This window comes from Dasypus novemcinctus, chromosome 12 (genome assembly GCF_030445035.2).
Source record: "Dasypus novemcinctus isolate mDasNov1 chromosome 12, mDasNov1.1.hap2, whole genome shotgun sequence".
Lineage (NCBI taxonomy): Eukaryota > Metazoa > Chordata > Mammalia > Cingulata > Dasypodidae > Dasypus > Dasypus novemcinctus.
Genome location: NC_080684.1, coordinates 40810201 through 40835459, shown reverse-complemented (window position 1 = coordinate 40835459; position 25259 = coordinate 40810201). Strand labels below are relative to the sequence as shown.

Below are 25259 nucleotides of genomic sequence, written 5' to 3'. Positions count from 1 at the left end.
TATAGGAAAAAAAGGTCTACTGGTGATTTCATTATTTTCAGTCATCAGTTGGCATCTCTGCAAAATCAACCTGATGGCCTTGAAAAGGCAGACAGTCTATAAGTAAAGCAGGATGATAGAGAACATAGAACTGCTATTCAAAATGACCTTGAGAAACTAGAGAAATGACTTTCCAGAAATAAGGTGAAGACTACAAAGGAAGTTTAAATTGTTCCTTTGGAGGCCAGGATGATGATTCAGATCTAAGAAAACAGTCATGTTCAAGAGCAGAAAGATACCAGGAGTCACACTGGATTCTATGATAAATATGGATAGATGAACAATGTTGATGCTTTTAATACACTAATAAAAACAGCACAGGGAAGCAAATGTGTCTTAAGCAGTTGGGTGGACCTGTGGGAGGTCCTGGTTTGGTTCCCCTGTCTCCTAAAAGAAGATGAGCAAGACAGCCACCTGATGTGATCGGCTGGTGCAATGAGCTGATGCAACAAGATGACACCGCAAGGAGATACAATGAGAGGCACAACAAGCAAGGAGCAGAGGTGGCTCAAGTGATTGGGCACCTCCCTCCCACGTGGGAGTCCTGGATTTGATTCCTGGTATCTCCTAAACAGAGGATGAGTAGACAAAGAGAGCAGATAGCCAGTGCAAACAATGAGGGGGGAGGAGAAGAAATCTTTTTAAAAAAAAAGTACATAGGGGAAGGTCACTTAATGGATTGTTTGAGACAGATGGACAATAGGGGGAAAGTGAACAAGAAAGAAAAAGGATTCTAGACTGGGTGTATGTTGCAGAATTAAGCATACAAGAAATTTCTATTGCATTAATGATGGCAGAAAGGCCCCAATAAAATTCCATTTTTTCTAACAATGCTAAGGAAATTGATCTAAATGTTGTTTAATAAATTATTTAGCAAACTGTTACATAGTTTTCCATTTGCTAATAATAATAACTATTATAATAGCAAGGTTATTTTGAATAATCACTGTGCATTAGGAGCTTTGATTATTTATCTTGATTATATTTCACAACAGTCCTATAATTTGGGGGCTTAATTCCCATTTCAGAGATGCAGTATCTATGGCCCATAGAAATTTAGTAATTATTTATAGGCTGTAACCAGCAATTGGCAGATACAGACTTCTGTAAGACTTCAAAGTGCTCGCTTCAGCAGCATTCCCCTAAGTGGGAATGACACAGAGTAGATTAGCATGGCCCCTGTACAAAGATGACATGCAAATTTGTCAAGCATTCCATATTTTTATATTTTACCCAGCTTTAAGTAGGGTTTTTTTTCTTCTTGTCTTTGAGGTCTTATATTTTGGGCACAAGTCCTTTATCAAATAGGTGTTTTGTAAGTTTCTCCCAGTCTGTGCATTGATTTTTCATTCTCTTAACAGTGTCTTTGCAGAGCAGAAGTTTATAATTTTAATAAAGTCCAACATCAATTAAAAAAGAAAAAAAGTCTTCAAAGCTTGTAATTTCACCATTGTAAAACCTGTCACTAACATAAGGCTGAAAAGTTCAAAACATATAAAAGGTTTTTAGAAATAAAAAAAAAAATACATAAAAAAAGGAAAAAAAATTAGTATTCTTTTGTTTGTTTTCTTTCTACACAAGCACAACCCAATCATTATCTTAGCAGGAATGGTACGACCGAAGTAAATATTATTTGTACTTTTCAATGCTTAATTCAAATCCTCATTTCAGAGTGAGAATTGTTTCTGTTCATTTTAAAGGTTTATCTTGAAAGAAGAATCTCCACAGCAGCAGATGTTATTAGAATATTTCCAAACTGACTACTGAAATGACTTGAAATTCTGGTGCAATTCTACTCTTCTGTAGAGATTTGAAAATATATGTTGAAACAGTAGTTTCCATGAGTTCTTTAATAATAATGTAGTTAGAGCTCTATGGAGTCAGCCTAGTGAGAGACATGTAAGTAATTTATTTGTTTCTCTAAAAAAGAAACCTACTTTAACAGAAGAAGAATCAAGGTAGCATGTTGGAGTCCATTGGAAAACCGCTGGATACTTGCCTTGTGTCAAGAACACCTTATTCTCCTAGGCAACGGAAAAGAGCCTGCTGATTCCTTGAGAGTTCTGTGCCTTCCTAGAGTTTCTTTATTGATCATCAGATATATGGCAATGTTAGGTTGGCTATGGAACATAGCAAAACTTAAAAGCTTTTTCACTCTATAAATTAAGGTTCATAACCAGAATTTATGAATGAATGGTTGGAATAATAATACACTCCCAGCAGTTGTGATACTTGGGCAATTATAGCATCAATTCTCAAGAGCATTCACTTTTAAGGGCTACAAAACAAATGTATAAATATATCTGACTCCATCTGCCTCCAATAGCAACTCAATTAAAGACCTATGTTCCTGACAAGGGAAGTGGTTTTTGCCAGAGCCTTCACTGCAACGGCCTCCAGGGTCAAGACGCTCAGCTTCACGGCCCCGCGTCCCTGTCCCAACGTACCATCCTAGAAGACCACCAAACAGCGCCGCACCTTCCAACAAAGAGTAGGAGATGACTGACTTGTCCCAGAACAGCATCCTACCCAAATCCGGGTGATAACAGAAAGTTACATGGGTGAGAAGCAGTTTCCAGTACTAGATAAAACCAGGTTCCTTGTACCAGATCATGTCAACATGAGTAACTAAGCAAAATAATTAGATGACGCTTGCCACTGAATGCTAATCTGGCCTTCTTCCTGTAGGTAAATGGACAAAGCATGGTTAGCCTTTCCACACCCATTTCTGAAATGTATTAAAGTAAGAAGGATGAAGATGGATTCCTGTGTATGATATATGTCTCTCAGGAGACATTTGGAAGGAAGTTGCCAAGTTGCTGGTGCAAGGCTGGCATATACTCCAGAATTTTTAAAGCCCTTAAACCTAGACAAAAAAAAGGAATGTTGCAACTGAGATTGATTGGTCATCTAAACTCTAATCACAGATCATCAAAGAGTAGTGTTAGTATGGATTAGAGTGGACTTATTGATATTCTATTCATGAACTATTGTGATTAGTAATTGAAGAAAATGTGGCATTGGTGTGGAGAAAGTGGCCATGGTGGCTGCTGGGGGTAGGGTGTGGGAGGAAGAGATGTGATGTGAGAGCATTTTCAGGACTTGGAGTTGTCCTGGGCAGTGCTGCAGGGACAGTTACCAGACATTGTATGTCCTCCCATGGCCCACTGGGTGGACTATGGGAGAGTGTAGGCTATGATGTGGACCATTGACCATGAGATGCAGCGGTGCTCAGAGATGTATTCACCAAGTGCAATGAATGTCTCATGATGATGGAGGAGGTTGTTGTTATGGGGGGAGGAGTGGGGTGAGGGGGTGGGGGGTATATGGGGACCTCATATTTTTTTAATGTAACATTAAAAAAATAAAGAAAAAGAAAAAAATTAAATAAAAATGTAATGACACAGCTAAAAAAAAAAAGAGTAGTGTTCCCATCTTGGAGTTTTAGGAAGTTGTTTTTGTATTTCAAGCAGAAAAATTGAGCTCCAAATGAATATATTTGGTTTTTGGAAAACTATATTATTTAACCTACAGCATCTTGTTTTCAAATTTTAGAAATTTTAAAATACTTTGCACTTTAAGTTGCCATAAAGGAGACTGAGTTATTTTAACGCACTTTTTCCCCCCAATAGGAACTTGCAATTGAGCAATAACTTGAAGTCATTCAGAGAGACATTGTCTTCTCTTGAGGGTCACAGAATCTGCCGACTCTTTAGAGAAGGGTTTCCACTCAGCTAGAGAAATCTTTATAGAGGATCTTTAAGCATTTGTTGTCAGGCCTAACCCCCCAGAAAATAATTTGCCATAATAGTGGGAGCAAAGCAAGGTCTATGGGGATGCCTAAAAACAATTCTGACTCTGAGCTACCATTCAATATTCTGATTCCTAATATACCAAATCAGCACTCCTGTAGCATTAGGAAGTTTGATAAAACACAAAGTTGCTGCTTTGGTTTGTTCTCTAGATAGTTACATGCAGAAAAACACCACAGTTTCATAGGAATCTTGAGTAACTTAGAATTTCGATCTGTCTTCTAAAAGGGCCCAAGAATAAAAATGAGTGGCATTTCTTATTTTGGATTTTCTCTTAGAACTCAAGCTCTAGTACCTGATTTAGTAAAGCAGTTGCATTACTTTCATTAGGATAGTGGTAGAAACTAAAACTCAAGCATTAAAATTCAGATGTACTCTCTTCTACCCTTTGGCTTAAAACTATAGATGATTCATGTTATCTGTTAAGAATGTAACTAAAACGTTGCTAAAGATTTCTCATGTTTAGAAAGTTCTTATCACTGTTAGGTGAAACAATCATAAATATTCCTGCACTCTAAATACATGTCAATTGTGAAGAAAATGTAGAAAGGGAGACACAGTTCTTTCCACATATTTTTTTTTAAGATTTATTTTTTTTATTTATTTCTCTCCCCTTCCCCCCCACCCAGTTGTCTGAGCTTTGTGTCCATTCGCTGTGTGTTCTTCTGTCGCTGCTTCCATCCTTATAAACGGCACCCTGAATCCGTGTCTCTTTTTGTTGTGTCATCTTGCTGCATCAGCTCTCTGTGTCTACCGCACCATTCCTGGGCAGGTTGCACTTTCTTTCCCGCTGGGCGGCTCTCCTTACAGGACGCACTTCTTGCGCGTGTGGGGCTCCCCTACGCAGGGAACACCCCTGCGGGGCAGGGCACTCCTTGAGCACATCAGCACTGCACATGGGCCAGCTCCACATGAGTCAAGGGGGCCCGGGATTTGAACCGGGGACCTCCCATGTCTTTACACATATTAATGTCAAGAATTAAACCTCTTCCAAATTCTGCCTAGAATAGGTGACTTGGTACTTTCTGCTACTTACACGGGGTTTACTCTTTACTCTTTTTGTGCGAGTAATCACAGAATGATCACAGGTACCAGTTTAACTGTCTATGTAGCAGATCAACATTCCTTCTGCATATTTATTTTTTATTTTATTTTATTTTTTTAAAGATTTATTTATTTATTTAATTTCCCCCCCTCCCCTGGTTGTCTGTTCTTGGTGTCTATTTGCTGTGTCTTGTTTCTTTGTCCGCTTCTGTTCGGCGCCATTCCTGGGCAGGCTGCACTTTCTTTCACGCTGGGCGGCTCTCCTCACGGGCGCACTCCTTGCACGTGGGGCTCCCCCACGCGGGGGACACCCTTGCGTGGCACGGCACTCCTTGCGCGCATCAGCACTGCGCATGGCCAGCTCCACACGGGTCAAGGAGGCCCGGGGTTTGAACTGCGGGCCTCCCATGTGGTAGTCGGACGCCCTAACCACTGGGCCAAAGTCCGTTTCCCCTTCTGCATATTTAGATGTGGGTGTGCTGCCTGTATATCCGAGTGAGAGTGTTTTGCTGACACGGCGGGGAAGCAGTCTTGTCCAGTGGATGCTCATTCCAGCCTTGAAGGGGTCCACAGCTCCTGGCTTCCTCCCGCGCATGCTCTGTCCATATTACTGACTTTGAAGATGTAAATTTTTACTACATTAGGTAAATTCCCAATCAGCCTGTCTTGTTTAGATTGTGTGTGTCAGTATATCTGACATTCTTATAAACTATTGTGTGATCAGTAAGATTCCTATAAAAATACTGCATTTTAAAAAACACCATGCTTTTAGTATAATCACAATGTTGTAATTCATCTCAAAAATTTTAGAAAAATTTCATTGCTCCAAAAAGAAAGACCGCTTAGCCTCCCTTCCTCAGCCCTACATAACCATTAATCTAATTTCATCTTTATAAACAGAATCATACAATTTGTAGTGCTCTGTGCCTGGGCTCCTTCACTTAGTATGTATTTTTTGTCTGATATTAACATTGTGTAGTATAATTATACACTTTGGATAGATCATATGGTATGTGAATATATCTCAATAAAACTGCTTAATAAACAAATAAACAATTGTGCAAGAATAGCCAGAAAGAGCAGCTATCTATGTACAGTATGGGAAACAGAGAGAGATTGAGAGGTAAGGAATTTTCTTGTTTGTCTGTCTGGTTTTTGTTTATTATTATTATTGAAATAATGAAAATGTATTAATAATGATTGAAGTGATGAACACACAACTATGTGGTTATACCAAATACCATTGATTGTACACGTAGGATGAACTGTGTGCTTTATTAACATGTATCAATAAAATTGATTTGTGAAAAAAAAATACCATGCTGAAAGGGGTGAATTCTATATTTATAGGATCTTTAAAACAAGTCTGTTTTTAATGAACTGAGGTAAATAAAGGCACATGGAAAAACTGTCAAAAAAAAAAAGATGTATGTTTCCCTATTCATTCACACAAAGAAATAGCTACATGAAGCTTAATTCTTATTGGTTCCATCTACCACATGTGCTTGAAATTTAGAGCCACCCTGTATTGCAAAGAGGACCCTTGATGCTTTCCAACTTATATGCTGATAATGTCAGCTGCATGGTTTACCTAGTTTTGGAGCTGGGAGTTATGATCAGTCCCAGAGATTTATTCCTGATAATACCATATTATTATGTCAAATATTCCATGAGCTGCTAGTCTGGAGACTCCATCCCACCCATACTGTTAGTTCTTCCTTCCAATCTCTATCTCCTTTACCTTCTGGAGAGTTTCAGAGCCCAATAGAATGCATCTGAAAGCAGAAGAAATGCCCCCAATCCTAGTCTCACATGTCTCTTCAAGTCAGACTCTTGTGAGTATTAAGTGATCTAAATGCCAAGGTTGAGAGTCTGAAGTAAAGTTTAAATTATTCAAAATAATCATGGCTTTCATGATTTGGACTGCCCTCCAAATTAAAGTAAACATTACAGAGACAGGAAATCAGATAAAATCATCATAAAAAGCAGAGAAATTACTCGGTTGGAAGAGATCGCATAATTTTTTTGTCATTTCCTGAGGCAAAATAAATAAACAAATAAGTAAATTCAAAATCAACAGTTGGGGCAAAATATAAACAAACAAAAACAAATAAATAAAATAAATCCTTCCCCCCCCAAAAAAAAGAGAGAGTCTTTCTAACAATATTTTACTGTTTGTTGAAAATTGTACTTGGATCACTGTGGGTTTCCTCTTTGTTTTATATGTGGGTGCAGGTTTTCATTTGCAGGTAGAACCTCTACATGCTTTGCTCCCTCTATCATTAACCCTATCCACACTTTTAACAGTTTTTAACAGGAAACTATGTGCTGCCCCAGGTACACAATTTATGACTCATTTTGCTTTAATAAATTGGAAAGACTGTGTTGCAGAGCTAATTAGGCAACTGGCTATCATTAGTGTTATGTAGTCTCTTGCCAGTTTGAATTTTGTAAGTGAAATTAGAGTGATGATTCCAGCTCACTCTACAGCAGACATTTTGCATTATTAAGCTGTTATTGGGCTCACCTCAACAATTAGCTTACTCTCCAATATACTGCTTTTATCCACTTCCTCCAAAAGAAGATATAAAGAAGATTGGAAATCCAACCAAACCCAAACCGTGATATAGGTAACTAACAAAACTATGCTGAAAGCATATGGTATATGCATGTTTTCATTAGAAACAACTCACATCAAACCCAAATCTTTGATGAATTTTTTCTAAAGATTTATTTATTTATTTTATTTTTCTTTATTTACCCTCCCCTCTCCCAGATGGTTCTTTCATCTGTCTGCTCAGTGTTTGCTCACCTTCTCCAGTAGGCACCAGGAACCAAACCCGATACCTCCCACATGAGAGGTGAGTACCCAAAGGCCTGAACCGCATCTGCTCCCTGCAGGCTGTAGTCTACTAACTTGTGGCATCTGCTTGTTGCAGCAGGGGCAGCATCTAGCTCATTTTTGCAGTGGGGAAGGCATCTGCTCATCTTCTTTTAGGAGGCACCAGGACCCAAACCCAGGACCTTCCATGTGGTAGGCAGGCACCCAGCTGGTTGAGCCACATCCACTTTCCTCCTTGATGAATTTAATAGCAACTGCTATGTTTATAAAGAAGATGACAAAGACCAGAGATTATAGTTGAAAATGAAACAGAGTTAAAATATATTGTACAAGATGAAATTTCTCTTTTAGACTTGTTAAAACAAAAACATATATACCTACACACATGCAAGCTAACAAATAATAAACAAAACTAATGAAACATTCTAAGGAAAAAAACTAACTAGGAAAACTGAACTGCCTAGAAAGTGATTTTTCCACATCATGATCATTGCACTTTCAAACATAAAGCCCTCACTTATTCCTTATTGCCTAGAACAGGGGATGTTTCTCTAAAGGTGCAGATAATCAGTGGTTTTGTGGGCCATTTCATTTCTGTTGGAAATGCACAATTCTGCTTCTGTAGCTGGAAAGCAGCCAAAGACAATACCTAAATGAGTAATCCAATAAAATTTACTTTACAGAAATAGGAGGTGTACCTTATTCGTTATGCAGGCTACAGTTTTCTGACCCTTGGCCTAGGCTAATGAGCAGAATCATGCACCACTACATATATATTTCAAGTCTCTATTCCTTAGCTCAAAATTCCCTTTGCTGGGAGCCTTTTGCTTTGTGACTTACTGTCAAATAGCTATTGGTATTACCAGTGTAAATTTGTAGGCCATTAATTTTGTGTACCTTTTCTTAAAATCACTCTCTCTACTCTCTCCTTTAGTAGAATAAACCTCTCACTTTCCATTCTTTCATATGAAATTACTTTACCAAATTCCTACTATATGCCACTTTCTCCATGCTTGGGATACTGCAGTGAATACAATAGATATCCCTGCCCTTGCAGTTCCCATTCTGGAGGAGGAATACGAACAATAAAACATAATCAATAAATCATGTAGTATGTTAGATGATGTTTTAGTTTCCTGGCTTCTAAAGCAATCACCATGCAATGGGTTGGCTTGAACAATGGGCTCACAGTTTTGAGGTTAGGAGAAATCCAGCAAGGTGTTATCAAGGCGATGCTTTCTCCCCAAAGACTGTGGCATTTTGGTGTTGGCTGCCAGCAATCCTCGGTCCTTGACTTTTCTGTCAGGTGGTAATGCACATGGTGGCCTTTTCTGTCTTCTCCTTTCCCTCCCAAGTTCCACTGATGCTCAGCTTCTGGCTGTTGCCTCTGCTTTCTCCCTCTCTCTTTGACCTTTCCGGGAAGGCCTTCAGCAATAGGATCAAGACCCATCCTGCTTCAGGAACTGAAGCAACCTCACCAAAAGTCCTACCGACAAGGGCCCACACATCAGGAATGGATTGTTTAATTTTCTGGGGTACATAGGTCCAAACAACCACAGATGGTGAAAATTGCTATAAGAATATAAGAAAAAGAAAGCAGAGAGGCATAAAGGAAATAGGGAATATATATAGGAAAGGGGTAATTTTTCATATTAATTGGGTGCTCAGTGTAAGTCTCATTGAGGAAGTAAGATTTTAGAAAATACCTTTTTAAAAAGAAAGAGGGGAGCAGATGTAGTTCAAGTGGTTGAGCACCTGTTTCCAATGTACGAGGTCCTGGGTTCAAGCCCCCGTACTTACTAAAATTTGAAAAAAAGGAAGAGAGTTAAGGAATGGTCTTTTATTCTGAGGAGCTATCAGAGAACACAGGACTGATCAGATTGCTTTATGATTTAGAAAGATTATTCTGAGAAAAGATTGTAGATTGGGCAAAAGATAGATGCAGAGAGATTAGTGAGGAGGATCCTGACATAATCCAGACAAGAGATTATGTGGATCTGCCAAACAAGGTAGCAATGGAGTTGGTGAAATTCTGGACTTGAAATCTTCCTTTGCATCTGCATATGTTTGTATCAAAACACTTTTAAAAGTGTTTCTATTTTTTACATGAGTTCCATGTCCCCAAATAAGACATCAGGAAAGTGACATGTGCATAACTATATTTTTAGGAGCTAGATCAATTCTTGACATATTAAAATAACCCAATAAATATTTAACAACTATTTGGATAAGTGAATAAAAGAATATATGAGTCAATCAAGACATAAAATGGGCTAAAGAGTGTTTTTCTGGAAGGGAGGGAGAGAGGAGGAATGTAGAAAGAAAGAAGAGAAAAATACTAAAAGACATGTTTAAATAATAGGCATATAAGACAGGAATACAATAATGAACTGCTACCTGAAATAAATTAATCATAACATGGCTAATGTGCACATGACAGAGTAACAATTTTTTTTTCCTTATTACTATTTTTTCTGTCTCATCATTTTTTAAAATTTTCCTATGTTCCTGCCAAAGTCTCTCTCTTTTTTCTATTAATTCCATCTCTTCATTCCAACTATCTGTCTTGCTTGTTTCTATTTTCCAACATTTTCTCCTCATTCTGTTATATCATCAGTTTGGGAATAAAAGGACAAAGGAAGTTACATTGGCCATGGCTCAGACTATTATATGTGAACTCTTCTGATTAAGTACCATATCTTAAAGCCACAAATGATATTGATGTCTACTAGGAAAAAATAACTTTGTCCCTCTTCAATATATCTATTCATTTTTTTAAAACCCACAGTACTATTTTTTGAAGAAAACATATGAATTTGCCCTCTTAACCTCTACCTCTAAAGGCAATTTCTTCAATTCTCTACTATATCATGAGCTTCATAGCCCAGGCTTGACAAATTATATGGCAGACATCAGTTCTATCAAAATCTCTTGAATATATTGTTATAGATTGAATTGTGTCCCCCAAGAAAGGTTGAAGCCCTATTCCTCAGTACCTAAGAATGCAATCTTTTTGGGAAAATGAGTTGTGACAGTTGGGATTAGGAGAGTTAAAAATTATGTCATACTGGCGTAGAGTGGACTCTTCCCGCAATATGACTGTACTCTTATAATGAGAGGAAATTTGGAGACAAAGACGGAGGGGAAAGCACTATGGATGGCAGGTAAGCCACTGCCAGAAGCTAAAAGAAACATGGAACAGATTCTTCCCTACAGGCTTCAAAGGAAGGATGAGCCTTCCAAAACCTTGTTTTTGGATGTCAAGACTCAAGAACTGTGAGAAAATACATTTCTGTTTTAGACCACGAGTTTGTGGTCCTTTATTACGGCAGACCCAGGAAACTGAGAATATCTGCTTTCCCCCACCACATACACACAGAGACCCTACCTATAGGAGACCCAAGTAGCATGTAAGTATTTATCAGAAGACAGTCTGAAATCATAAATGTCTCAGTAACTACAGAAATGCAAAGTGTGGACTACCAGAGATTCTAGTCTTTTCAGAATTTTTGCCACCTTGTGTTGTGCCCTCAACTCATTGATAAATTTGTGAAGGGAACCATGGTGCATTTATTGCTGTAGGTTTGGTCTTCATAGAGCTATTGTATCCATTTGGAAAGCATTTAATATCCATTTCTCCATTATAAATTTGGACAATCCCAAAATAAACTGGATTACCAGGATAAGAGAAAAGCAATTGAGTTTGGGTTTTTTTGTTCGCTTGTTTTGAGGTATCAGGACTGGGGATTGAAACTGGGACCTTGTATGTGGGAGGCCGGCACTCATTCACTGGGCCACACCAGCTTCCCCCAAGTTGCTCATTATTGCTTTTGCTCATTTTCTGCTCCTTTGATTGGTTGGTTGGTTGTTTTTCTCATTGTTTGCTCATTTATTTTTGCTCAGGTTTGCTTTTTTTTTTTTTCCTCCTTATCTGTTTTTGCTTGTTGTTTTATTTGCTCATTGTCTGCTTGCTGTTTGTTTTCTTTAGGAGGCCCTGGGAACCAAACTCAGGATCTCTCATGTAGGAGGTGGGCACTCAACTGCTTCAGCCACATCTGCCCCTCTCCCCCAACTTCAGTTATTTTTAAAGAGTATTTGAAGAAACCCTATACTTGCTTATTTTTTTTTTTTTTGTATAGGGATGAACAGGCTTCTATAAAGGCTGATTAACTCATCTAAGGATTTACATCATTGGACTGAGGTACAAAGTATTCATATTTCTGCATTTCAGCTGAGTAGCTAAAAAACTGTTGTTCTTTTCTCTTTGCAAACTATGAATCCCCAAAAGGGAATGTGACTCTAACAGGATCTGAATTGAAAGAAAGAGGAAACCTAGAGTTACAAAGATTCTGCTACAACATTCTCTAGCTCCTTTTATAAACTGTTCGGTTTTAGATTTCTAACCTCAGTGAACAAATTTGCTGCAGCCATGATCTAGATGTTGGTTGTAGCAAGGTAGTTCTCTGGGGTAATTACATAAATTCACTTCCATGAAAAACATGGAAAAGGATGTAGGTAAAAATGCTTTCCTTAGTATGTTACTGGTCCCTAGTTTGAACACAGAGAGAAAATTAGCATCATTTTTAATCCAGTTTCTTTGACAAAGTAAAGCCATTTTGATTTTTGATTTTCAGCATGATCCAGCAGAAAGTCTTAGACCAAGAACCAAAGATCTTAGTTCAAGCCTCAGCTGTGCTATTCACAGGCGTTGTTGCTTAGACAAAGTCAATTTACCTGAGTCCTAGTTCCCTCATTTATAAAGCTCTGATGAAACCACTAACCTTGCCTACCTCTGAGGATTAATGTGTTAACCAAATGAAATTCCTCCTGTGAAAGGGTTTTGAGAAGGGGTATGGAACTGGCATAACCCAATTCCCAAATTTAGAATAATTATGTTCCCATATATTTTATCTTTCAATCAATTTCTTGAGCAGCCATATAATTTATCAGTTAGAAATGATTCTTAGTACAAGTATCAATATCCAAATAACTGCTGCTTAAACAAAGGGGTATTTACTATTCAATTAAAAAGAAGTCTGGAGGCAAGCAACTACTCAGAAGATCCAAGAAAATTCACCAACTCTCTCCATTCCGATTAATTTTTAGGGTAATGGCTTTTTTATGGCTATTTCACTCACATGCATATTCTCACCTCCCCTCTACATTAATTTAAATGGCTTTCTAGCCTCCAGATATCGTCATGTGATTGTATAAGGCTCTGGAGGGGAGCAGTGACTAGGGGAAGTGAACAAGTTCTACTTTGGACCTGACGATTTAATCTAGAAGGCATCTTTCCCAGAAAGTTCCCCTATTAAATTACCCCTCATATATCAGGGTTCAAACCTGGATTACTTGGCTACCCCTGCAGTGAAGGAGACCTGACATTGCTATAAGCCTGTAACTTTACTACATAATCCTGCAAGATGGAAAGGCTGTAAGCAGTAAAGGGGTAAAGGAGTATAGGCTTTGGGGGAACAAACCAATCATTTCTGTCACAGTTTAACCACAGAAAGTTCGGTCTGTCCTTCTTGAGCACACAACCCTATGCCCCATGGCTACTGCTGAATATATTCCTACATGATTATTAAAAATAAAACAACACACAACTATATGAAGATAGCCTTTTTGGTCCAGATCCTTGCTAAAGCCCCATTTGGGGCACCAAGATTATAATATCATAATTTGTTTTTTAGTTGTATCCCATCTTAGTCCTTGTCCCCAAAAGGTAAGTACCATTCTAAGGTGATTGCAAAATCAGCCTTAATATGTTAAGTAACCAATTCTTGCCAACAAAATTTTTGACTCTCTTATTAAGACCTGTTCAATAGCCAGTCTCTTTCTTCAGAATTATTTTATTGTAAAAGACTCATAGGCCTACATTTGCTAAACTATTTAGAGCACAAAAGGTTACATTATAATATCATTTCCTGTACCCACTTGTCTGGACATATAAACTGAAAGGTGACTCATTACTCCCTATTCTGTCTTCTCTGAAGAAAGACGATATGCATCAAGGTGAATTTCTATCACTGTTCTTACTTCAAAGCAGCTGATCATGATTCCCCTCCTCTCCTTTACCACTTCAAAATAAAATCATTCCAGTTTCATCAGCCATCCTATTCTATATGATGTAATTATTAAACTATTGTCTGATTGTAATATTGATAAAACTTAAGTTAGAATAAAGGAATACTCAATTCTGATCAGTCATTAAAAACAAAGAGGAACTAGATTAAGAAGCAGAATAATGCTATCCACATGTACATGGCTGTGGAGCTTGTTCATTGTCTCAGAAGCAATTCTAAAAGCAGGACTGAAAAGGCTGGTATGGCAACCACAAGGAATAATAATTAGATTCTGCAACCCCCATAGATGCCTCTGGTATACTTGATTAACCTTGAGATGCTTTAGGAAATGTTTCTAGAATAGTAAAACAAAAACATATTGGCCAGATTCAACCTTGCATACTGATTCCAAGGGACTCATTTTCTCCTAAGCCAGGTAGGAAACATTTGGAGAACATTTAGAGATGCTATATTCCATTTTTGTACAGAGACAACTTATTGCTTTACTCATAAAGGAATTAGACTCCATTTCTCAGGGATGATAGAAAGCAGCGTCTCTATATATCTCATCAGGTTCTGTGAAAAAGAGCATTACATAATCTTGGTTCTGCTTATGCGGAAACCACTTCCCCATCTTCCTGGCATTGTTCTCCACCAAAATAATTGGTTGGTAGCAAGGACATGCCTATCTTCCTCATTCCTTTATCCCTAACACAGTTTCTGTCTTATAATGAGAAGTGAATGAATAATGATTCAATAAACTAGGAATATATAATATTTAATATTAAAATATATAATAATTTTTTAACATAATACGTAAATATTTTGTTGAATCAATATATAATTAGAGAAGCAGTTTGATCATGGAATGGGAAATGTTGGGTGGAACAAGTGAAGGCGGCAAGTAAAAAAGGCCTCAAATTCCAAACAGCTCATGTGGAAGAACTTTAGCATCCACATCTATAATGAAATAGGATGCCAAAGAAAGGTGACCTACCTGTAAGGCATGGATAGAGCCTGACAGTAAAAGGTGAAGGGAGATGACAGGTGCTTCCAGTGACATTAGAGCTGAGAAAAGTTCCTGAGGCATAGAGAGTCTGTGTCTAAAATAAATGTGATACTTGATGGGTTTGATATTCATTGGAAACCTTTGGGAAAACATTTCAAGTAGTTTGCTTTCCAAACCTTTTCTTGGTAAAATAAAGAGTGGGAATGTGTCACCTAAAGCCCAAGCAACTTCCTTCCCTTGGCAGCAAAGTCAATCTCTATTCATAGAATGGGCATGTTCCTGAGCCTTAGCAATTTATGTTTCTTTTATTCTCAGAACTCATATCAGCCCAGCAAGTCTTAGTTCATGTGCTTGACATATTTCAATGTTACATTGCAAAGTAAAACATCCTTTCTCTCCATGTGTGCTGAGTTTTCATATGGGAGTTCACACATTGCAAACCTATCGGTCAAATCTAACCACTGTGCCCACGGACCCTAGTCTTCATTTTTGTATGACACATTTAGCAGCAATGAGACAAGCAGCAACCCTCCCGATAAAGAATTCATGACACAGACATAACTAAGAACAAATAAATCATTTTGAAAATTTTCTTTCATTCTTAATCAGTGGGAAATTCCACGTGTTATTACTATTATCCTTTTTACTTTGAAAACTCCAGCTTAATAAAAATACTACTACTTACATCATCCATACTTGACAAAATGAAAAATATTTCAAATGAAAACATATGTACTCAGTATATGATGAAATATGTCACTGCAAATTCATATGACAATTTCCCAAATGAAGTAACAAAAACAAGAAAAAAAATAAGAAACCAATTCTTTTTTCTCTAGTTTCTGATATAGTCATCTTTTACTTTTAAACATGAAGCTTAGAAGCCATTGCCTATCTCATGCACATTCTGGAAGATTTTCTTTAATTACATCAAGTAAATTCCTATGCATTGTTTCAGATGAGCCATGTTATTTCTTTCTACCCCCAAATTACATTTAAACTGTTAAAATTTTTTCACATCCCAATAGCCTAAAATGTTAATTTATAATTAATAAATTTTACTTTTCTAAACATAAAGACTTTTCTTTCACCTGAACTTCAGGTTTTCCAAGTATAAATTAAATATTTTAAATAGAGGATTCTTATGGACCTTTTCCGTTCTAAGAATCAATGGTTCACTTACATTCAAAGAAATAAAGATATGACATTATTGTGTGAAACTTCATTGTTCTTACTCTGAGCCCCACCTTCATCAGACAGCCAGTCTCCCAAAACACCCATCTCTAACACTCACCATGAACCAAACTCCCTGTGATTTGCTCTTAACCAACATTATATGTAGAAGTGAAGTTGTGTGGTGATAAGAAGCCAAGGCATCCACCTGGGTGTATTGAAATGCTTCGGCTGGTGAAAGCCAGATGCCATTTAAGTAGTTTGACTCCACTGAGGCTGTCACGCTAAGGAGGCCCAAGCTTGCCAGGTTGAAAGGCCACATGGAGAGTGAGAAATGTCTTGCCAGCCCCCTCCTGCTCCAGTACATAAACCAAGGCAGTAGCCTTGTAAGTGAGGAAGCCACCATGGGTATCCACCCCAGTGGGACCTTTAAGATGTGTCTTGTTGCAGCTACCATCTCGCTGTGACTGTGTGAAAGATCACCATGCCTCCCATCTGAGCCCAATCAATTCAATGTGAGGGATAACAAATTGCTGTTTCCAGCAACTAAGATTTTAGGTGGTTTGTTACATGGCAATAGATGAGCAAAACACTAACTACATCCTTAAGTCATGTTCTCCGTTAAAGTCATCATGTATCACATGATATGGTTTTCCTCTCATACATTGATTTTTCTCCCTTTACATTTTTTTCATTAGTGATGTGCCTCATGTTTTAAAAGATACAAAAAGGTACTGTGTTAAGTAGCAAATATCCTGTTCAAAGACTCAAAAATCTGCCTTTTAATCCCTATTTCATATTGCATTGACTTTCCTGGAACTTCAAGGAAGTCATTGCATCTTTTTCTGAATCTCACTGTAGAGTTTGTGTTACAATAACAAAATTGATTGCATTGAAACACTTAATGCCAGGAAATAATAAAACAAAACCAAGAACTTAAAAAGCTGTAGATTTCTCCATGAAAGGCAGTTTTCCATAAAAAATTTTTAAGTTCTCTGCTCCATCCTAGAATTTTTTATTTTATACTTGATACCCATAAAACTCATATTTATATCAGCTATCCCTTCATTAAAAAGAAAACAATGATAAGAAAAATGACCTTATGTTTATCTCAAATGTTAATGTCACATTTAATTACACAGATAAGAAATTATATCTGATTCTATGCTTAATATTAAAAATTCTTATCTAACTATGGTGATAAGAAAAAATAACATGTTTTCCCAGTTAATGTATTGTGCACATTTAATTAAGACCCATTCTTCTAAGTCCTGTCCTCCCTTATTCATTCCACATTCCTCAGGAGATAGAGGGAAGTTCTGCAGTATAAGATGACTCTTCCTAGATGGTCCTCAACTTCCTGGGGAAATAACAAAGGCGACTAGACCCAAAAATATAAACTACTTTCTTATGATGATGCAAGTGTGGGTTTGAATTTTAAGTGGGCATTATTGATTAGGTGAGGTAGAATGATGGTGAAGTAGACTAGCCCATCATATCTGTGATGGCCGGACGTAAGACCTGCCAGCCACACAGAAAGAAAAAAGACTGAGGTTCCTTTTTGACATAGTCTGTCTTAGCAGCACAGGATCTCCAATACAGCTGATGACTGCCATTTTTGAGACCTTCTGAAAACCGTCCTTTCTCAACTCAGACTGAAGTAGCATATTAGGAGTCTCTTTAACTGCAGAGACAAGATCCATTCTCTTCTTTTCCATTAGCTTGTAGTAGAGCCCTTCTCGGCCTCCCACTCTGGGTTGAGGAATGAATGATAGTTGCAATACGTGTACACGTTGGTTCAACCTGAAAGAGTATGGTCCTTGTCACCAGTTACCATCAAAAATACAGACTAGAACTTTCTTACTAAGTAGCTGGGTTACTGCCCTGCTATCCTCAGCTCATAAGAATTCAAGGAACTACTCCTGCTGATGGAATCCAGCCAGTTCCAAGCTTCTCTATTAAGCCACTGGGGAGAAATCTTTTTCTCTCCACATTGTCCCAACCTGGTGGGAAACTGCGCAGCACCATTGCAACTTAAGTAACAAGTTACAGAATGAAGGTTAGAGAGCTAAATTGTAACTGAAAAGAGAAATGTGTGAAGGAAGAGATTTATGACTGAATTCACATAAATATTTGATTGATTTTTGACATGTGGAAAAGAAAATGAAGCAAATAGTCCTTAACAATCAAAACTGAAAAAATTGTTACATGCAACAATTTTTCCCAAGTCATTTTTGGAAAGGAGGAGGGAGGAGTTTGCCTGAAATATATGAGTGGTGATACATCCGTTTAAATATATTTGCTAGCATTTCTATTTTTAACCTCTCAATTTAGAATAAAGCTATATATTTTCTCAGTCTTTAATGACTACTAAATGAGTCTGTTCTCAAACACCAAGGATAATAATTTTAGAGTACAGAACAAGAGTTCCTGTCAGTTGCTCTCTGAATATTAATGTACTAAGCTTATTACTAGATTGCATGATTAAAACAACAGATTTTAATAACTACCCAAAGCATAAAAGTTATGTTATATGTCAGATTATATAAATTTATGTTTATTCAACTGAGAGTATGTTTTTATACTTACAGTTAGACAGAAAAAATAAATAAAACTTCCTTCCAAATCAGCATAGTTAGTTTGCAAAAGTACCTGAAGTTCAAATGGAAGAGATGGATTTTTATCATTTTTTACAATTAAGATACATCATAAAATTTGAGTTGGATGGTATTTCCCAAACTGCCTTGAGTATGCATAGTTTTACTTGAAAAAAAATCAAACAAATAGTTGCTTGAAAACTTTGAGAAAAATCAAAATTTTTTAGCTCTCAGAACTTTTTTTTAAGATTTATTAACGCGCCCCCCTCCCCCGTTGTTTTGTGCATGCTGTCTGCTTTCTGTGCCCATTTACTGTGTGTTCTGTGTTTGCTTGTCTTCTCTTTAGGCAGCACCAGGAACCAATCTTGGCACCTTCTGGAGTGGGAGAGAGGCGCTTACTCTCTAGTGCCAACTCAGCTCCCTGGTGTGCTGCATCTCTTCTTGTCTCTTCTCTCTGTCTGTTTTTGTTGCATCATCTTGCTGTGCCAGCTTTCTGTGTGGGCCAGCACTCCATGTAGGCCAACATGCCTTCACCAGGAGGCCCTGAGAATCGAACCCTGGATTTCCTATATGGTAGATGGGAGCCCAATCACTTAAGCCACATCCACTTCCCATGCACCTGATGGATTTTGATTCATGATAAATCATGGGGCTCTTTCCTTATTCTCTCTTAGTCTCTATTTCAGTTTCATTGGACTCTATCATTGAAATATACCATACTTCATTTAACCAGTCCCCTGTAATGGTGATAGATTTCCAGCTTACTGTCAATCTTCTGTTATTACAAATGGTGCAGTAGTTGCTGAGGCCAGGGAGATGGTAGAAGAGATATGACATGGGGCCATTTTTGGGATTTTGAGGTGTCCTAAATGATATTGCAGGATCAGATGCTGAACTTTATATATCCTGCCATAACCCACTGAATGTACTGGGGGAGAGTGCGAACTACAGGGTAAACTATTATCTGTGTAGTGCAGCAGTGCTCCAAAATGTGTTCACTGAGTGTGATGAGTGTGCCACATGATGAGGGAGGTAGTTGGAGTGGGAGGAGTGGGGCGGGGGGGGGGGGTATACAGGAACCTCTTATATTTTTTAATGTAACATTTTTTGTGTGTGGTGTATATATCTTCAAAAAAATACAATTTGCAAAAATGATGAGGTGGGAGGTGGGGAGTGGGTTATATGGGAACTTCTTATGTGTTTTGTTTTTTTTATGTTTTTTAATGTGACATTCCTTGTGATCTATTCACTTTAATTTTTTAAAAATTAAAACAAAAACAAAAACAAATGGTGCTGCATTCTGATCATTGTACATACCTTGTGGACAACATAGCTGCAGGATAAATTTGAGAAATGTGATTGCTAGGTCAAAGGGCATAAACATTTGAAATATTAATGGCTATTGCTAAATTTCCCTCCCTAGGGTTTCATCAGTTCATTGATATTATATTTCTACCAATGAAAAAAGAGAGGATCTGATTTACCTCAGCTAGGACTTCATCTTTTTTGCAAAACTGATAGGTGAAGATGGTCTGTCAAAATCATTTTGATTTGCATTTATTTAACCATATTTTTATATTTTAAAAATTATTTGTATTTCTTTATAACTTCTTTGTTTGTCTCCTATACCCATTTTTTCATAATGTATTGTCAGACTTTTTCCATTCGAAGGAGATTTTTATATATTTGGGAGATTAGCCCTTTGTCTAACATGAAACTGCAAATATTTTCCCCTGTTTGTCATTTGTCCTGCTTATATTTACAGTATTTGAATTTATTAGCCTTTCCTTTGAGGCTTTGTATTTTTTTTCAGCTTATTTAGAAAGGCTTCCCCTACTCCAAGGGTATATTTTAATTATCTCATACTTTCCTTCTAGTACCTTTATGATTTTCTTTTTACATTTAAACCTTTTATTTCTTCGGAGTTTATTCTAGCACACTGTGAGGTATCCAATATATGTTTCCCTGTTGTTTCAACATCATTTATTAAATAGTCCACTTTATCCCACTGACATTTCATTTTTTTTAAAGATTTATTTTATTTATTTATTTTCCCCCATCCCCTCATTGTTTGCACTTGCTGTGTCTGTTCATCTTCCTTGTTTCTTTAGGAGATTCTAAGAACTGACCCCATGACTTCCGATATGGAAGGGAGGCACCTAATCACTTGAGCCACCTCTGCTCCCTGCTTTGTTGTGCCTCTCATTGTGTTTTTTTTCTTGTGTCTCGTTGTATCTCTTGTTGTGTCAGCTAGCCAGGCCTGCCCATCATGCCAACTTGCTCTCTTCTTTAAGAGGCACTGGGAACTGAACCAGGAACCTTCCATGTGGTAGGCAGGAGCTCAATCACTTGAACCACATCTGCTTCTCCACCCACTGATCTTTTTTTTAATTTAAGTTTTATTTATTTATTTATTTCTCTCCCCTTCCCCCCCACCCCTCCCTGCCCCGGTCATCTGTTCTCTGTGTCTATTTGCTGTGTCTTCTCTGTCCACTTCCTTTGTTGTCAGCAGCACCAGGAATCTGTGTTTCTTTTTGTTGCATCATCTTGTGTCAGCTCTCTGTGTGGGCAGCGCCATTCTTAGGCAGGCTGCACTTTCTTTCACGCTGGGCGGCTCTCCTTATGGGGTGCACTCCTTGCGCGTGGGGCTCCCCTACGCAGGTGACACCCCTGTGTGGCACGGCACTCCTTATGCGCATCAGCACTGCGCATGGGCCAGCTCCACATGGGTCAAGGAGGCCCAGGGTTTGAACCACAGACCTCCCATGTGGTAGACGGATGCCCTAACCACTGGGCCAAGTCCGCTTCCCCCCACTGATCTTTGATGCTACGTTTACATAGAGTGGAACTCCAGGTGTGCTTGAGTCTATTTCTGGATTTTCTTTACTGCTTTATGTAATACCCATTGTTTTAGTTTCCTAGGTTGCTCAAGCAAATACCATGAAATGGATTGGCTTAAACAATAGGAGTTTATTAAGTTACGGTTTTGAGGCTGGAAAAATGTCTAAATCAAGGTATCATCAAGATGATGCTTTCTCCCCAGAGACCAGTATTCTGGGGCTGGCTGTCAGTGATCCTTGGCCTCTCTGTCACGTGGTAGGGCACATGACATCATCTCCTGGTCTTTCCTTTCTCTCCTGGGTTCTGTTGAATCTCAGCTTCCTGCTTCTGTGGCTTTTTTTTTTTTTTTTTCCTGCCTGAGTTTCTTCTTGTAAAGGACTCCAGTAATAGGATTAAAACCCATCCTGATTGGGCTAGGCCACACCCTAGCTGAAGACTGCTCATGGAAAGTTCCTACTTACGATGAGTTCACACCCACAGGAATGGATTAGATTTAAGAACATGTTTCCCAGGGTAAGTACAGCTACAAACCACCACACCCATGTAATCATGTAATCATGCATCAGAACCACCCTGCTAAAATTTCTCTGGCTTAATATCTGGTAGGAATAGTCTCCCCTTATTGCTTTTTAAGTTTTCTGACTTACTAGTTTTTCCATGTGAACTTTAAAATCAGCCTAACTATTTAAGAAAACTGTTGGCATTTTTACAGGGATCACATGCCATTTATAAATTATTTTAGGAAGAATTAACTCTTTATAATGTTATATCTTCTTATCCAAGGACACAATAAGCCTTTTGTTTGCTCACCTCTTCTGAATTCACTAATGTTCTATGGGTCTTACTGGTAAAGTTTATTTCTAGGTATTTTCTTTATTTTTTGCTGCAATTAAAAATAGGATCTTTTTCCTCATTGTATCATCTAACTGATTGTTGTTTATAAAATTGAAAGCTTACAAAAGTAGTAAAAATCTATGTATTTATTTTGCCTCCACTATCTTATTGAATTCCTATTGTTTATCATGGTTTTCTAGTTGAATCTCCTAAGTTTTCCAAGAATATAATACATCCTTTCTTGCAATTATTATACTTCAAATTTATTTCTTTTATTTAATTTAATTCGAATTATCCTCCCCTTTACAAACCTCTTCCCTTTCCTGGTTTTGCATTATTTCATGCATTGTATCATTAAGAATTATTGTTGGCCACAAATAACAGAAAATCTAACATAGCTTAAGCAAATAAGGATTTACTCTTGTCATTTCAGTAGTAGCCTGGAGGTAGGCAGTCAGTTCAGATGTTCAACCATGTCAGTAACCCTGGCTCTTTCCAATTTTCCAATCTGGTTAACATGGTAGCTTGTTGCCTCTTCATCACAACATAATGCTAAAGCTCCAGGCATCACATTCATTTTCGAGGCAGGAAGTAGTGAGTTGGGGTGAGATGGGGGAGAAGCAGTGATAGACACATCAGGAAAGTAAAGTCTTCCCAGCAGCTCTTTCATATGTTTCATTTGCAGTAAGTAGGTCATTGTCACCTAGCTGCAAAATAAACTGGAAAAGCTAGTATTTAGATTTCCAGCCTATGTAGTATGGGTGGACAAGGAAGAATTGGGTGGGAAATGTTTGGTGACTTAGGCAGCAGTGTCTTTTGGAGACATCATACTTTTTCATATTCCTATAGAGAAGAAAAGGAAGACTTTTGAACTGACCCCAACCAAACACTATAATGTGGAAGGCTAGGGGAATTTTTGCTTTGTTTTTGTTTTATATAAAAAGAAAATAATTTTTTTAGTATTTTTTATTTTTTTTATTTATTTTTTTCATTTTTTGAATTAGGCCAGTAATTTATTAAGGTATAGAGGGAAGAGAAATGGGAGAAAATAACAGATCATGGGTTCCAGGTAGAGAGGAAGGGGTTGAAAAATGATAATGTGGGCTGATTACAGACTACAATTTCCCACTATAGATTATAAATCCCCAGGTTTTGCTTGCATGGTAACCATGGCAGGGGAAAAATGGCAAGAGCAGGGAGCAGAGGACAGGAACAGGTACATGGACCAGCACTGGGACAGATACCAGGACAGGATGAAGGCAAGAGCTCACATAATGTGCTAATGCGAATTGGGAATATCCAAAGGAGCATGGAGTTTACAGAATTTGCTAAATATATTGACTGCAAAATATCTGTGTTTGTGTGTATTAAACTTTTTTTAGGAGGTACCTGGGATTGAATCCAGGACCTCATACATGGGAAGCAGGCATTCAACCACTGAGCTACATCCATTCTCTGCACTAAACATTTATTGATACATGAAATTATAACTTTACAGTTGGATGAAATACTGGTAGAGAATAAAATTTATGGAATGATGTGCCAATTCACAAACACATATATATACAAACAAAATCAGTATCAAAGTAACTGCATCTATTAAAGCAGTAGTTCTTAAAGGTAATGATTCTTAAGAGTCACTGGAATATCTGTTTTAAAAACTGCAGATTTGGGGGCACCTTTAAGAAGAAATTCTTTTTTTTTTTTAAAGATTTATTTTATTAGTTTCTCCTCCCCATCCCCCTTGTTCTCCCAGGTGTCTGCTCTCCGTGTCCATTCACTGTGTGTTCTTCTTTGTTTGCTTTACATTCTTGTCAGGCAGCACTGGGAATCTGTGTTTCTTTTTGTTGCATCATCTTGCTGCATCAGCTCTCCGTGTGTGTGGCGTCACTCCTGGGAGGGCTATGCTTTTATTGTGTGGGGCGACTTTCTTTGTGGGGCGCACTCCTTGCTCCCCTATGCAGGGGACACCCCTGTGTGGCAGGGCACTCTTGTGCATGGCAGCACTGCACATGGACCAGCTCACCACATGGGCCAGGACGCCCTGGGTTTGAACCCTGGACCTCCTATATGGGAGGCAGACATGCTATCCATTGAGCCACATCCACTTCCCCAAGAAGAAATTTTGATTCAGCAAGTCTTGGGAGCAGCTCAAGAGTATATATATTGTGTAGCAGGACCTTGTATGTGGGAAACCAGCACTCAACCACAGAGCCACATCAGCTTCCTTGAGTTGGTTTTTTGTTTGTTTTGCTCGTTGTTTGTTTTTGGTTTTTTCAGGCGGCACCAGGAACTGAACCTGGGAACTCCCATGTGGGAGGTGGGAGCTCAACTGCTTGAGCCACATCTGCTCCCAAGAATCTATATTTTTAATAAGTAGTCTAGGTGATTCTAATGCAGGTAACCCATGGACCTTATTAACAGAACCACAGATCTAGCATCATACTTCTAGTATATTTTTATAAATGTGGACATTTGTAACAGCCCAGTAAAATTAAGTGAATGCAGATGAAAATTACCTGCTAAATTTAGAAAAAAGAAGCATTTTTCTCCTCATTTCTCACTTCTCCTTCCTTTTACACTGTTGAGGAAGACTAAAGATCTTACTGGCTGGTAGACCTTATTGTCCATTGTGCCTGATTAAATATTGAGTACATCTAGGTTTACACCCTTAATGCATCTCAGGAAGCTTCTGTTCAAAAGGGCAGGCCTAGGCATTCCTCATGGTAACCCCTAGTTGACCCATTCATCATGCATCATAATCTGTAGAATTGCATGGTCAGGGAGAGAAAAGGAAGAGTGAAGTAAAGGATCAACCCTTGGTGACTTTTGAGACTTCCTGGTTATGTTTAACTGCTCTACTCCCCTATGCAACTCCTCTCTCTACTCTAGGTCTTCCCTTTTTAGGGATGCCCACTGAGCATCTGAGAAATCTCCATTATGGTTGTGGAATTCAAGTATTCACAGCCTATTCACCTACACTGGTGTCTTAGTTTGCCACAG

General features: G+C 38.1%; 1 non-coding gene across 1 annotated transcript; it reads left to right on the top strand.

Moving 5' to 3' along the window:
* Positions 1-1160: 1160 nt before the first annotated feature.
* LOC111766372 (U6 spliceosomal RNA) lies at positions 1161-1263 on the top strand. Its single transcript, XR_002798443.1, has one exon. It is a non-coding gene; the product is annotated as a U6 spliceosomal RNA (small nuclear RNA).
* The last annotated feature ends 23996 nt before the right edge of the window (positions 1264-25259 follow it).